A 16,818-nucleotide genomic window follows, 5' to 3' on the forward strand; every position below is an offset into this window, starting at 1 on the left:
CTCTGCTGACATAACGTGGAGCGAACTTCCTCCTAAAGGGCGTCCTGTCCCCTGATCTTACAATCGGGGGAGTGGATGTCACTGAAAATGTTGCCATTTTGCCCTAAGGTGAACTTCCACCAAAATCGCTGCACTTTCAAAACATTTGGTCTCCTTGGGAGAAAGCCCATGCTGGCATGTCTCGAATTAATGAGTATATAAAATCAATGCATGGGATGGCTCCTTGTATGAGATTCTGTATCTTAGATGCATATGTTAAATAAAAGTCTTAAAATTAACAGTAACAGACCAAGTATCAACACTGAAAAGACAGTATTTTGGTATTTTGGGTGACTAATTCTTTACGGGAATGCTAATGAAATCCATTCCTCCATAGACTTCATTAGTCAATGTGTCCGTCTGGGTGATCAAGACTGAGCCAATCTATCGTACCCTCAGGCAGTATGCTAAGAGTCAGGATTGGGCTCAAATAAAAAAAAAAAAAAGCGAGAACACTTAAAAATGGCTTCAAATTAACACTATATTATACATAAACTTAAATGTTGTTTTTCCCTATTAATATATTGGACAGGGTAGTCATAAGCATCACCGTTTTTACTTATTTTCTGAACATATTACAAAGTATCAACATGTCCTATGAACTTATATCATTGTCTCCTCAACATCTATTCACTAAACGCAGAGCGTCAAACCAAGGTTAGAACATTCCACTGATTCACCATTCACGGAACAGTTCTGGTTTTGTTAAGGTTGTTCCAAGCTGAGATCCCATTGAGTTGGAACAAGAACTTAACTTTTGGTAACCCAGCAAACCTTGGGGATCCAGAGCTTAGTAACTCAAAAGAACATAAAATACAGTCTCAACGGTCCTATCAACCTTTACAGAGTCCCTGGTACCACATTGCGTTTCGTACAATATGATTTTAATCAGGCAGCTGAGATAAAATTCTGTATTGAAGGGTCATACATGTCACTTTTTAGAATCTTAAGCATGGTCTTCTAGGTCTATAAGGCTCAGGAACACTCATTTTCTGCCGAACGGTGACATTGTGACCCTCAACAGTCTGCCTGATTCTGTGGTTTGAAGAGGTTTAAACTTCTTGCACCTGTTGCAGGTCTGGCTCTGCTCTCCAAATGCTCCACCCAAGGAACCCATACATGAGCTGGAAGTCATCTTTGCACAAAATATGCACTAAACATCAGTCTGGGCCTTTAAGATGTCAATACTTATTTTGGGTGGACTCCAGTGTATTTCTTAGTTAGAAAAAGTTAGAAGTGAAACTTCTTTCTCATTTAACTCCTCCCCTCAGCTCTTTTGAAAGCATGGAGCATACCTCAGTATGCTTCTTGCACATGCTCAATAGAACTCTCATTCTAATAAATGAGAGATGTGTTCTGATTGAAATGAAAGGGAGTAGCAGCAGCCAATCGCATGACAGCCTGGTTAGAGCCTAAATGGAACTGAAGTCTCGTTTCTTAACTACAGTAAGCAATGCATACTCCAATTTGCATATACTAAAATGCATTGGAGTCCATACCAAAATAATCGGAATACAATTTTGGCACTAGACTGTTCCCTTAATTTATAAAATATTTAATTAGGAATAGGGGTGGACTGTTGATGACGAGGCGACCCTGGCACTTTAAGGCCAATTTGTGCTAAATCATGTAAGTGCAGCCGATGGCTGGATATGAGAAGCTGCATGTTCCATATCAATACTCACAAAGTACGCAGCCATTGTTGGCCAGCGGTTAGACTCTGATTGGACACGAAGTTAAGGTGGGATCTGCTGGACCCCTTCGAGATCCTTCCCACAAAGGGTTAATTGCTGCCAGAAAAAAACATGAAAATCATTGATATTTCAACAGGATCAATGAGTGGGTCACCCTTCTCCCTGGGTAAGATTGGAAAGGAGGCCATGTAATTGTTAGAGCCACTTTTTCTGCCTTTCACGTAGCATTAGCTATCATCATCATTAGCTACATCATTAGATCTTACATATTGTGTTCCGTAGGAGTTATAAAAAACAATGTAATAATAGCTTACGAGCCAGAGGAAACCTTAACTGCCCCTTAGCTCAGATGTCCCATGGGATCATAGACTTCTCATATACCCAATGGAAGAAAATGTTTTCCAATGCAATCTCTTTTGTATCTCTAGACTGTAAGCTTGCAGGCCGGGCTCTCTTCCCCTAATGTACCCCTTCGTCTTAGTCTTTCGGTTCTAGTTTTGTCAGAACCTTGGAACACATAGACTGTAAGAATTGTTGGTGCCATAGAAAGGAAATATAATAATAATAATCAGTAGTAAATGGCTAATAATGACATTGATGCAACCTCATACCCTGGAAACATTCTACGCTTTAAGAAAAGATGGACATTTGGGAGGTATGTGCTTTGGTCAAAGGCAATATATACCATATTTGCTCGATTATAAGACAAGGTTTTTTCCAGAGCAAATACTCTAAAAAATACCCCTCGTCTTATAATCGGGGTCATCTTATAATCAGACCTCAAATAGGTCTGACTAAGATGCAGATTCCCTGCAGCGATGCAGAGGACCTGGATCCTCCTGTGTATGCCCCCCCCCCCCAACCTACCGGTGCATCTGAGTCCCCGGTGCTTAGTCCGGGCAGCGTGTCCGGACTAAGCACCGGCGACTCAGATACAGGGGACCTGGATCCTCCTGTCCTATGCCCCCCCCAACTTACCGGTTGAGCTCTACACGCTGCCCGGACTAAGCACCTGGGGACTCAGAAGCACCGGTAAGTTTGGAGGAGGAGGGAGTGTTAAATGGGGGGCATAAGGCATTTCTGGAGGCAGAGTGCTCTGTGAATTGCCTCTTAACCCCCTTAATGCCACTCTGCCTCCAGAAATGCCTTTTAACCCTCTATACGCCACTCTGCCTCCTGAAATGCCCTATACCTCCCTGTTTGCCACTCTGCCCCCATAATATGCCTTTTAACCCCTAAATGCCAGAGTGGCATATAGGGGTATAAGGCATTTCTGGAGGCAGAGTGGCACATAGGGGGTCAAAAGGCATATCATGGGGAACATTGGCATTTAGAGGATTAAAAGGCATATCATGGGGCACAGTGGCATATATGGGGTATAAGGCATTTCTGGGGCAGAGTGGCAAGCCTGGGGGCAGATGTGCATAACTGGTGGGGCAGGTTGTAAAAAAAAAAAAAGGAAATAAAAACAAAATATTTTTCTCAATCGTAGCTTTTATTAACAAACAATTGTTCACATAGTTTACATGAATTAACATTTACTGGTAAAACTTTTTTCCTATAGGGTCGTCTTATATTCAGGCTTTTTCTTTTTTTCCTAAATTAATATTCAGATTTTGGGGGGTCGTCTTATAATCGAGCAAATACGGTAAATTAAGTGTGGACATATTAAGTGGATACACATTAAAGCGACATGGTAAATGTTTCTGAGACACACAGACTTTATAAATATGTCAGAATTTCTGGATCCAGGAAAGTCAATCAACAGACTTGCTTTTTTCTCTTGCAGGACTTTGTCAATGGGTGGATGGAATATACATTTTTTAAAACCAATTATATCCCTAAATGCATTGTGGCATGTATTAATTGTTTGCCAGTGGGCTATGTTTGTGTTTTTTGCCCAAGACGCTGTCATTGATACATCTTCCTTTGTAATTTCCTTTGTTTAGGGGGTTAAGAAAGCTGAAGATGCTTGCTTAAACAACGATATTGACTTTGATATTGTAAGTAACCATCATAAAGAACTGTCCATAACACTGTCCATGAATGTCTATTATTTTCTCGTCTAACCAAAATTCTACATTACCCGATGTAGAGGCCTGAAAACTGTGCAACCCCTCTGATTTATGTTACCTGTTACAAACACATCTTTCTTGACTATTGTATATTGACTTTTGTTTCTTAAATTTGATTTTCACATTAAATACAGCCCAATAGTCCATTGGTTACTATGGTGATGAGGACATTTTTTAAAACATTTTTATACGTAACCCCTATAGAATGAAAAAAGTAATAATCTCGCTCTTAATGCAGCCAAGACCAGATGAAGAGGACGCAAGATGTGTGAGTGTGCTGGTGGTGGGTGCCGGAAGTCGCGGGAAATGCTACACTTATTATGCCGTGAATTTCCCCAGCCGAATGAAGGTAACACGTTTTCTGTGCATGATATATATATAAATATATCAATGATGAGTTGGTCCTGGCACTTTAAGGCTGGCGGCTGCATGATACATTTACGAGCTCATGTAGCATGCAGTCATTGTTTCTGGCGTTCTTGTGTTTTAAAGACACATTTTGTCCACTAAAATAACACGAAATGGATCAGAAATCTAGCACAGACGGTGTTAATGTTGTAAATAACTACTATAGCTGGAAATGACTGATTTTTAATGGAATATCTTCATAGGCATACCCATGGCCCTTTATCACTCCCATCACTCCTGTGTTCCAGTGGCCCTTTATCACTCCCATCACTCCTGTGTTCCAATGGCCCTTTATCACTCCCATCACTCCTGTGTTCCAATGGCCCTTTATCACTCCCATCACTCCTGTGTTCCAATGGCCCTTTATCACTCCCATCACTCCTGTGTTCCAATGGCACGTTGTGTTCTCTAATCCAAGTTTAAGTTTTGATGTGTATTCTTCATGACTCGTGTTTTCAATCTATAGTTTTATAACTGTATCCACTTCTTGCATTTTTAGAGCTATAAATCTTGGTGACCTTTTCATGAACACAAAACACTGACGTGCTGCTTTATGGCCATAATAATTTATTTAAGGTTACGGGTCTTTATAACTCATTTCCAACCAGCTGGGAAAACAAAACAGATGTGCAACTGAGAGCAATTTCTTAAAATAACACAATTTAATGCAGTATACAGAAATACAAAATTTATTCCCAGCCTAAACATATTGTTTGAAGTCAGTGTTTGGAATTAAATAGTTATTGCCACGTATGTTGTTAGTGTGCTGTGCGGCATGTGGTTATGTTTTAGTGTACATGCTACATACAAATTTAATGATAGTATCTTAAATAAATGTGATTATGGAGAAATTATAGAAAGCTACTGTCATACAGGCTACCAAACAGCAGTCTGAACAATGGGGAGAAGACGAGAAGTAGTGGTTGCGTGGTTTGCTTTATACAAACCGCTAGCGCCTCCTTGTGGACGATACGGGTCTTACTTATTCGTTATAGAACAGCCTGTGAGTTATTCCATATGTTGCAATAATTGCACCCATTCCATGCAAGCATATGCATTCATCAAAGTAGCACTTTGAATGTTCATTGTCATGGAATGGAGACTAAACATTGCTGTAGGACCCATAAAGACACATCATGCCCTCCAAACCCTGTAGCAATTTAATGCATGTTTAAATCCCCTCACTGTATTACCCTCTACCGCTTCTGCTGGGAGGCTGTTCCATTTAGCTACCCCGACTCTCTGTAAAGTACACCAGAAATTCAACCGAGGATATATGTATTGCCATTCTTATGTAGTGGACCAACATTTATTCGAACCGTGTGTGTGTGTGTGTGTGTGTGGTATCTGGTGTTATGTATCCGTTTACAGTTGTCTTGTTTTGGAGAGAATCATGCTGCTATTTTCCATCTCTCCATCAGAATGAATTTTTTTGAATGGGCTCCGTATTATTTTCCTCCCCCCTCCTTACCCCCTACTTACAGTGATGGAGAACGGATAAAGTATGGATTATATGAGCATCTAATCTGTTAATAGCATTATCCGTGGTTTCTCTTGCATCTTTGCTTTCCTTTCTAAACACATGATAGTGTCTAATTTTCAGATGCCTTTGCTGTAAATTACTTTGAATACATCTTATCACATGTTGATCTTATCCAGATGTTTCACACAACAGGCATGTTTGTTACTAAGCTCATCGAAATAGCGATTCTCATTTTCCAACCCCTACAGAAATCCTTCTAATATCTCCCAACCTATTATCAATTTAGTTTTTGTTTTTTTTTAAGGAATGCAATTTGTTCATTTCTTTTCTCTTTAATGTAACTGAGATACTGTAAGTCATGGTGTCATCTAAAGTTTGTTTTACAATAAGACATTGAAATGAAAAATATTTATTTTTGTATTTTTTTTAATAGTAAACATAATGTAAGCTAAATGCTTTGTTAACCTATTCCTAAAATGTTATAGCTTAAGATATGTTTTATATACCATTTTAGCCTAATAAAGAATAATAAATATGGATAAGCAAGAGATGCATATTTACTAATTACACTATAGTGCTTAACATGAATCGCTAACAAATACACAATATAATAAATATATAAATATATATATATATATTCAGTTGGGTTGTTTGTCAACACAATCTGCCATTTTAAAATATATATTTGTTGAGGTGTAGCATTTTGCTCATGATGTAGTTATTGAAAAAGCTCTTCATTTTTTAAAATTTAATATAGAATTTTTGAGGGGTTTAAACAATTAATGCAAAATCTTCTGTTTTAAGAACTGAAGGCATATTGGGATGAAGTAACCTTGTATCTTTTCTTTAAATGCTTCTACCTTATTTTAACAAGTAACTCCAGATACTTATATCAGCAAAATGTTGTAAAATAATAGTTCATTTACTTACATTATTAAAAAAACACTACTTTGATATTTTAAAAAATCTGAAATTTGGCATATTTTAAATTTAATGAACTCATAAAATAAATAGCAAAATAGAAACAAAATCACCTCCATATGTGCCTCAAAATACCATGCTTATTGTATGTTAAATGTCCAATTAAGAGTTCCAAATTGAAATCTTGAAAAAAAAAAAATCTTCAAAAATGTGTTTCTCCTCGAAAAAAACAATCTTCATCTTCTGTATCTCAGGGATCTCAGATGTATTCCAGAAATGACCAGATCCGTCCCCTGAAAGCTCTGTCATTTCTCTGTATGAGCGCATTCTCTGCGAGGCTTAAATACGTGTCATTCGACGGGGCTGTAATGGATCCTGAAACAGCTATGAAACCAGCAAAAGGGAGGGCGAACAAAGCCAGCAAGGAGTGGAAAAAACGTGTTGTAATTTCCTTTCTATTCTATTCTGCTCAGAACCCTCTAAACTACTGAGCCTACTATTTTTTTTTTAGTGATTTTTTTTTTCACCCCTCCTCCACGACTGTATTTACAAAAGGATCTGATTGAATTAAGAGGCAAGAAAGAGCCAGAAAAAAAAAGTAAAAAACAAACAAAACCCAGAACAAACAAAAACAACCGGTAAGGAAGGAGCCGACTAAAACCGGTCCCAATCACTGGTCATCACTTTTCTAGAGTGACTAGAAAGATCTACATTTGGGATTCCCAGGACTAGAATCTAGGATGTGTATATATATATATATATATATATATATATATAATTTCTTTCCACTAATATTGGCAAGAAAGAAAGCTGTCACAAATTGTGTTTGTTTAACCTTTTCTTCAAAAAATACACAAAATACTCTGCTCTCGGGGATATCAAACAACTGCAAATACAAAATGTGTGGCACAATTATTGGCACCCAATATGGAAAATAGAAAAATATATTCCCAGTGATATTTTACATTTTTTAGTACACCTGGGTGACTCGGAACAGGAAATTGGTAAATGGTAACTTCCTGTTTCACGGGGGTATAAATATTGGGTAACACATAGGCCAAATTGCCTTAGACGTTCATCACAATGGGAATAGAAGGAATATAGCTGTGATGTGCGGCAACAGGTTGTTGAGCTTATTTGGATAAACCTTTATTGTGTTAGTAATTGTTTGACATCCATGAGAGCAGAGTAGTTTTGTGTATTTTTTTGAAGAAAAAATCAAAAGTTTAAACAAATAAAGACAATAAAGTTTTTCCACAGCCTTCTTTGCTCATATTTACCAAGGGTGCCGATATTAGTGGAGGGCACTGTAATTATACCAAAACCTTACATAGTTGTATATAACATTACACCTTTTAAATGATAAAACTGTACCTATCACTTATTTTATATATATATATAAGAGACTTAACCCCTCTATTATATGAAATATCTGCCCTTGTTTTATTCTGAGTGCTAGATAAGTGGAGCAGTCTTCCAGCAGAAGTGGTAGAGGCTAACAGTGAGTGAATATAAACACGCATGGGATAGGCATACGGCTCCTGAATCTAAGCCAAGACCAACGACTGATTAAGGTTTGAGACTTTACAGCAGGAAAAAGAGGTGACTAGACGGGGGCCGAATGGGGCCGATCTGCCAGCAGATTTCTAGATTTTATTTTCTCCTTGTTACAGGGAGACATGACATCCTGGTTAATGGTTTACCAGGGAAAGAACGAGTTCTCTGTTGCGTGGACGTAGATATATATATAGTTAATTGGTTGAGAAGTCAATTAATCATTGACCAGCATGTTGGCTGGACACAAAATAGTCGCCTCCCTCTGCACCAAAGTGTTCTGCTCCCCTTGCATAGAAAAGGGTGGACTCGTCGAGACGTGGAGACCTCCCCTCCTGCAGCAAACAAGAAAAAGGGAACTGAAAGGAGAAGAGCGTGAACCGTTTTATAGTAGCTGTTTCACAAATTAAAGAGAACTGAAAAGGTTGTTTTTACACAACCTTATATTGTTTAACATTTCCGTGTTCGCAGAACATGAGATTACACGTTAACATAAACTTTACCTCGAGCAGTACAGCATGAAAGCATCCACCAAGATTTTAACACTTAAGCTGTCCAACTTCACCTATACACTGCCTAACTTTACCTATACAATGTCCAACTTTACCAATACACTGTCCAACTTTACCAATACACTGTCCAACTTTACCAATACACTGTCCAACTTTACCTACACAATATCCAACTTTACCTAAACACGGTCTAACTTTACCTATACAATGTCCAAGTTTACCTATACACTATCCAACTTTACCTATACACTGTCTAACTTTACCTATACACTGTGCTTGAAAAAATTGAAGTTTGAGGTTCTGACTCACCACCTGGTAGAATTATTAGATCAATGTCTTTTATCCATTATGTTCTAGGAATTTTCCACGACGCAAGAAAACACCACAGAATCTTTTCCGTTTCTATGGCAACAACCTATCAGTGCCTGCTTTTGTGTCACATGACAATTAAGTGTTCCCAGCAAAACTGTGAAGGGGGCAAAATTTTACATGGTGAAAGAATTGATTCTAGGAAGGGTTTGGGTATTTGTAGAATTGGGAATGATGTTTCTAATACTGAAGAAGAGGTCAGAACAGCAAACTTTCAGAGCGCAATTAGAAACATAGGATTCTACCATAATATATTATCTTATTAAGCTTCTGACAAATATTGCCTCACCTTGTCTTGCAATTGGCTTATTTTCAGGTGGTTGGCGTGGCAGATGCCCGGGCCTGTGTCAGAGAAGATCTCAAATTCATGCATAATATTGACGCTGACAATGTTTTTGAAGGTATTAAAGAAAACATTAATAGATATTAAGTGGGGATTTGAATCTGGTGTTATGAAAAAAGATCTTTTCTCACTTCTTCATAAATCAGGTACAGAAGTCTTAATGTTGACTTGAACTTTTTGTTTCTGTAGACTGGAGAGATGCGGCAGAAAAGGAAAAATTTGCTGATGCTGTGATAATAACAACTCCGGATTCGATGCATAAGGTATTAAACCATTAAAGGAACGCTCTACAACATCGCTGACGATAAATGGGTACTTAATGAGCCCTTTAATAAATTGCATCCTTTACTTTAAAAAAAAACAACAAAAAAAAACATTCTTAATAATATTCCTTTTTTTTATTTTTATTTTTTTAGGATCCCGCTGTAGCATTTGCCAGGAAAGGCTACCATATTTTACTTGAAAAACCTATGGCCGTAAGTAGCTATTTCTTCTAAAGTCAAAGAAACAAAGAGAAAATGTTTCTAGTAATTCAGGGTTTGTCAAATTGTATTTTTTTAATAGCCTTAAATATTTATTTGGTATATTCCATCTATTCATGCACACATTTGGATGACAGGAATAATAAATTCATTGGGTGGGCTATGTAATGGGATGGGAGATGACCTAAAAAGTTGAATGGTATCTTCAGCACCAATTCTGGGGATTTTAACCCATTTTATATGCTGGGGGATGGGGTAAAACCTTAAAAGTAGGTTGTTAGACACACAACCTATGTACATGTCATATTTTCAGATATTAACCCCTTAAGGACAATGGGCGGTCCCTAAACCCATTGAAAACAATGCATTTTGAGCACGTACATGTACGGGCTTTGTCATTAAGGGGTTTATAATATATGATATATTGTAAACAGTTAGACAATTGGATGATGGGGCACACCATGTGCTCATCAGAAGGATCAGGGTATAGATGGGGTGGTGGCATGCAGCGTGTTAAAAATGGCTGCTTGACTAGGCAACGTATATATATATATGTATGTGTATAGGCCAGGTAATTGTATATTGGCAAAGTTCCCAGTCCCTTTATCTCTATAAAAGTTTCCTAGAATTGTTTGTATTGTGTTTATTCACACTTTAAAAGAGTTGCTCATCCATGAAGGAGAAGCGTTATAAACATGTTACTGACACCTCCTTGAAGTGAAGTCGGTGATCGCTCAAAAAGTTTCACGCTCATTATCTCTTTCCTAGTGTTCTAATTGTAATGTTGTCGGTTGATTAAGTAAGCAGCCTGATAACACCTTATGCAATAAACACGATTTATAACATTATAATAAAAAACTATATATCTGCTTTAGCCAAAATAAAAATGTTACACGTAAAAATGTTTTTTTAAACGATGTTAATTTTTAAATGTGGTTCTGTGATTATTTTAAGGTAACTCCTGAAGATTGTCGGGAAATTGTTGCGGTTTGCAAAGAAAGTGGTATAATACTTGCTGTTGGGCATGTAATGCGATACCATCCTGTCTCCCAGAAAATAAAAGTAAGTTGAGTGCTGCTTACTTATGAAATTAGACGTAAACGAACTTTTCGACAGGGCAAAAGGCCACCTAATAAGACACAATGGGTCTGCTAACTACAGGATCACAAGTAAGGACGGGAAAGAGAAGCGAATTGTGTCAGAGTCTAAGTAGACAGCCGTCCAAAAGCATTAAAGATGTACAAGATATGTAAACCGATCAGCCATAACATTATGACCACCCGCCTAATATTGTGTAGGTCCCCTTTTTGCCACCAAAACAACCCTGACCGGTCGAGGCATGGACTCCACTAGACCTCTGAAGGTGAGCTGTGGTATCCGGCCTGCCTAGGGAATTGATAAATAGACCTTCTCAACGAGACCTGTCTGGACCATTCCATGCCTTTATACTGCAGCGAATATTTATCTGCTTCTTTGAATGGTTCCTTAAATTATTTTACACGTGGGGGAACGTTTTATCTGTAGTGCCCCATGATTCATCAAAATTGAATTTGGCTCTACCCAATATGGTTTGAGTTGGGCTCTTAAATACGTACATTCATGTTCTTTTGGACCAACTCATCCGTTAATGAATAACCCCTTACCGCAAGTTAGTAGAGCACATATTCTAAGTCTTTGGAAGCCGTTCCATACCACCAAGAACATAGTATTATTGCCTAATTTTTGGACACTAGGTTTTGTTATTGAGCGTTGGGTTATGCGTAGCGGATGAGCTGGGACCTCAAACCTGTAAATTAAGCTTTCTGTTAATAGGAGGCAAATCACAGAAACAATGTTTTATGTAGTTATTCATCACTATAATAAAGTGTAATGGGTACTGATTTAATACAGTAAATGGAATTCATGCTTAAAATGACAGTAAGCTGATATCTGATGAAATAATTTACTTTGGACGGTTTGGAGAAAATGTGGTGCAACTTGAAACTTTTCCCCTCCCGATAGAGTTGGCCATATTTATGAAGCTGTGAAAATTGCCAAATGTGCAGCATTCAGCGAAAACGTTCCATCAGTTGCCATGGTGGCTGCTCAACATTTGGAATACTGCCCCAGACTTGCCCTTTATGTACAAAGAGATGTGTGGGGAGTCCTCGGGACCCTCTTTATTTCATATCTTTGCCTCTCCAGACCTTTCTCCTAGTCATTGTGTTTCTTTCTAGCAACTGATACTGTGTTGCCATAACTGTGTGTGTATAATAAATAAATCACGTTTACCCATCACACTTTTCCCCAAGGAAGGGATTGGACGGTATAATCCAGAATTAATGTTTGCCAGCAGCATCTCAGTGGATATTAACAATCATTTTAATTCTTTTTGAAGGAGTTAATTGACTCTGGAGTTATTGGAGATGTTGTTCACATTCAACACATGGAGCCGGTAAGTATCTGTCAATGGAACATGCTACTGTCTGGGGTGATTATTTGAGGTCTGCGCCCTGTCACTGTCAGAGGGGGGTAAGATACAGGAAATGTGTCCTCTGTTACCACTGTAACACGTGATACATGACATCACATTCTGGCTCTTTGCTTTCGAAGGATACTGGATACCACTGCAGCCTGTGCAAGTCGAAGTGGCCCATCACGAAGCCCGTTGATATGCCCCCAGTAAGCCCCACAAAGGGTTTTGCCCCCCCCCAACCTTCCACTTTAGGCCTGATTGGCCATTGCCCCCACCGCACTAGCCGTACCCCTCCCTGGGGGAAGCATTGTACTATACCCTTTCGCTGCAGCAACACCAGTAATTTTGCCCAAACAATTTACCGCTAGATTGTACAGATCTAAAACCCGTTATTATTTGATGATTACATGAATTTCTTTTTGTTGTGTGTTAAGGTTGGACACTGGCATTTTGCACACTCCTATGTGAGAGGGAACTGGAGAAATGAGAAGGAGAGCACATTTTCCCTGCTAGCCAAGTCCTGTCATGACATTGACCTCATATGTTATTGGATGGGGAAGAAAAGGTACAAGAATAGAGTTTATTCATAAGGGGAAGGCTGACAACTTCCCAATAAGATTGAAGCGCATTGGCCGAGTCACACATCGACGCTCATCAGTTTCCTTAGATAGGCTGCAGTGTATGTGTTTAATGCCTAAAGGGGCAATAACGAACAATATCGTTCCTGGCATCACAGAGACCCCTGTTGTTTTTTTTGGTTGGAACGAGTAGTGTTTCAATCAGAAACAGCTCATTTACTTTACAGGTTTCCTGGCATGCACCACCACCCGGTGTACTGCGCATGCATGCACTCCCAATAAATTCTTAACTAGGGTTCAAGGTTTTATTCCCTGTCGGCAGCCCTCCTGTCTCATTGTAAAAATAGCCTGCTTAGTAAACCAATGGAAAGTGGAAGCAACAAAGCATGAATGACTTAATAAACTGCTATTTAAGAAAACGTTATACAAAACAAATGGCGTGGCCGTTCCTTTAAAGCCCACAGTATGTTCCACACTTGTAGAAAGGAAGCAGCCGTTTACCAACTGTAGTAACTCTGGACGGAAAGAAACAATGAAGGGTTGTGGTTTTTACAGGACATTTCCTGGGCAGTTAGAGAACAAAAACTACAAAAAATGTACAGACAATATTTCCTAATTGTAATAACAATGTAGCGGTTTAACGGATTCCAAATACAATTTGATGAATCTTTAATGTCTTGCAATGTCTTTAGTTTCATTAATTCCTTTTTTTTTTTTTGCAGATGTGTAAAGGTGTCATCATTTGGAACTTTGTCCCATTTTACTAAAGAAAATAAGGTGTGTATAGATTTTATAAAAATAAAATGAACTCTTGTTCTTGTTTAAGAACTTCCTGCTCTCAGAATCTGCAAGATTATTCCTATTAAGTTTTCTTTTCTTTTTTTAATGCATGTTGGAATACACTTTGTACTACATATATAGTTTTTATATATATATATATATATTATTTTTTTTTTAATAAATATGTTAAAACTATGTGTTTTTGTAATACTATATTGGGTTGTATTTAGTTAAATGTCCAGAAGTGTCATATTCTTTCTAGCCCAAGGATGCAAGCAGCCGATGCTTAGACTGTTCAGTTGAAGGGACCTGTCCATATTCGGCAAAGAAGATATATTTGAAGAAGGGTGAACAGGTTGGTACAGAATTGTTGCCACTTTGTTTCGACTGACAATTGTTTAGAATGTAGAGGAAACTTGCTCCATATAACTGTTTATCTGATTCCACAGAGCGGAAGTTGTACATAAAAGATATATATATTTTTTTTTTTGCAGGCGAGGAACTACAAACCTCCTGCACTTTCTTTCCTCCTTTCTGCTTTGCAATTGGGGGTTAAACATATTAACTAGTGCAGGGGTTGCTTATAGCCCTGCCCTAATGTCCCATCATATCAGCGGTGGGGTGACACTGTACCCCTACCCCATTTGTGTGGGATTGGGAAGTTAGGCTCTTAAAGGATAGGAAAACCTATGGCTCTTTCCTGAAGCCCCTTATGCCCTTAGTGTGGTGGGTTGGGGGAGTAGAGATATCTCTGTAGGGGCATTTGTTGCTGTAGCCATTGCGTCCCCAATCCCCTAAGTATGGTAATGGGAAGGGGTTGTTAATATTGTACATTTGTAAATATGGGGCATGGGAGTGTATTTGAGTTATATAAGCCTGGTTAACCCTTTAATTTACTGAAAACTTGTACTTTTCGGAACAATTCCTTTAGTTAACCAAAACACTGGTTATGACAAAACAAAGCCAATTTAAAAGGTGCTTCTTACCTATACAATGACAAAGATGTGGGCTTAGTGTGTCTAGGGCAAGCTTTCAAACTGCAGATGTCTCCTGATCAACAGTCAGCTTTGCCTCAGTGCTTGAAAAGTAGTTTTCAACGTATAATAAAGGAAAAAAGGAATACGAACCTACTTTCTAAGTTAAAACGTTTTGTGTAATACACATATAAATAATAATTTTAAAAAAATCTAAGTATCAAGTTAAGGAAATACATCTGTCAGCACGGAGCGGAGGAAGGCTGAACCTCTCTATAAATAACAATAAATAAAGGTCAGCTATTAAGGGCTCCATTGTTCAGAGTTGGCTACTTAGAAAGTTACCATCTGTTCATTAAAGCCGTGCCAAACCTTCAACATAAGTATACCAGACAAATAGGCCTTGGAAATAAATGGGAGCGTAGAAGGGGCAGCATACAAAAGGACTACGCCTTCTGCCGGGAGCCAAACGCAAGATACTTATTACGCATCTGCTGAGCAGATTGTATTTTTATGTGTTTTTTTTTTTCTTTTTCTAGAAAGAAAATCTGACATCTGCTTGAGTTCCCTCGTTTAACAATTGAGGGATAAATCTGTGTTTACAAAAATAAATAAATCTGCTCCGCATCTATATTTCTGAGCAGGATCTTTGAAAGAGGGTGTTTTTTTCCCCACAAATATGGTTAGGGTTTCAAATCTTATTAAATTGTGAAAACTGCTAATTATCCATCCAGTGTAAATAATATTAAACAGTGTAATGGAAACATGATCTATTACTATTTGATTCCATGTTACTACAAGAAAACACACCTTCGAGTTAAATAATTATTATTATTTTTAGTTAATTGTTATTTAATTCATTAGTGTCATCCCCTAATTTACAGTAGACGTTTCAAAAAATAAATCCCTCCACTTTTGATTGGCTGCTAATTTTTCCATTTCTTTGTCACCTGGAAAAAAAAACCTTATATTAATCATTAGGAGGTATATAATAATTTTTGTTTTGTGCTATTTTTTTATTATTACTTTTGTCATGCTTTTTGTTTATCTTTTTTTTATATCTTTACAAAACATTTTATAACTAGTACAAAAAAACCCCCAAGAAATAAATATTATATATCTATATTATATATTATATAATGAGGTACATTAATCGAACTGTAAAAAATATCTTAAAATTCACCCCTGGTGCCCATTTTTTTATCCACCTTTGCATGCACTACTAAAAACATTAGAATTATTTTCACCTACTCTCCAACTTTTGTTTATTTTATTATTATTCACCCCCCCCCCCCAAAATTCTGAAATTACAGAAAAAAACAACTTGGCATTATTTTAGGAAACCAATACATGGTTCACTATATAACATTTAATTCTCTTTCATTATACAGCATGCCTGAAGAGCACCTGATTTGTCCTAAAGGCTTCCGCTCTAATTCATTACAGTTACCTAGTTGCCGTCTTATCTTTTCTTGTCTTAGGGGATGTTTGGCTGGCCTGTGGATGTTGTTTGCAGTAATGGCGTCTATGACGTGGAATCATTAACTGAGTCTCTGAGGACAGGTCCCTATGGAAGATGTGTATACGAATGTGACAATGATGTTGCAACCAATCAGGTAATCTCAAATGTAACATAATATCACACTTTACTTTATAATAACCAATGTAAGTATCCATGTAGAGTTCTGTTTTATTTTGGAAATGGTCTGCCCCCGAAATACATTATCAACCAGAGATTTAAAAAATAGTGTGAACAATTCATTTAAAGTTATCTGAATTAAGGAACCCTAACCAGTTGCTCTCTAGTTGCCACCGAGTACCCTTTATTTATAGAAGTGTTGGATCTAACACATGTATCTATCAGAAATAAGAAAGAAGTAAAAAAAATATTTCAGTGAAATATATACCTAACCCTCAATTTTTATCTTAAAAAGAAAAAGCTTTCACTTTTGCTTTTTTTTTTATACATTTTACGCTGTTGATGAGAAAAAAAATAAATTAAAGAATTTCCTAGATTTGGGGAATAAATATGATTAACTTTTGATCATTTATGTACGAAAAAAAGTTGTTTCTTTTTCACTTTACCTATACAGTAATCTTCCCCACATATCGACCCACCTTCAATAATATCTTATTATTATATATTTTATA

The sequence above is a fragment of the Sceloporus occidentalis genome, unplaced genomic scaffold (genome assembly GCF_023333645.1).
Source record: "Sceloporus occidentalis isolate IW3139 unplaced genomic scaffold, rSceOcc1.0.p SCAF_66, whole genome shotgun sequence".
Classification (NCBI taxonomy): Eukaryota; Metazoa; Chordata; class Lepidosauria; order Squamata; family Phrynosomatidae; genus Sceloporus; species Sceloporus occidentalis.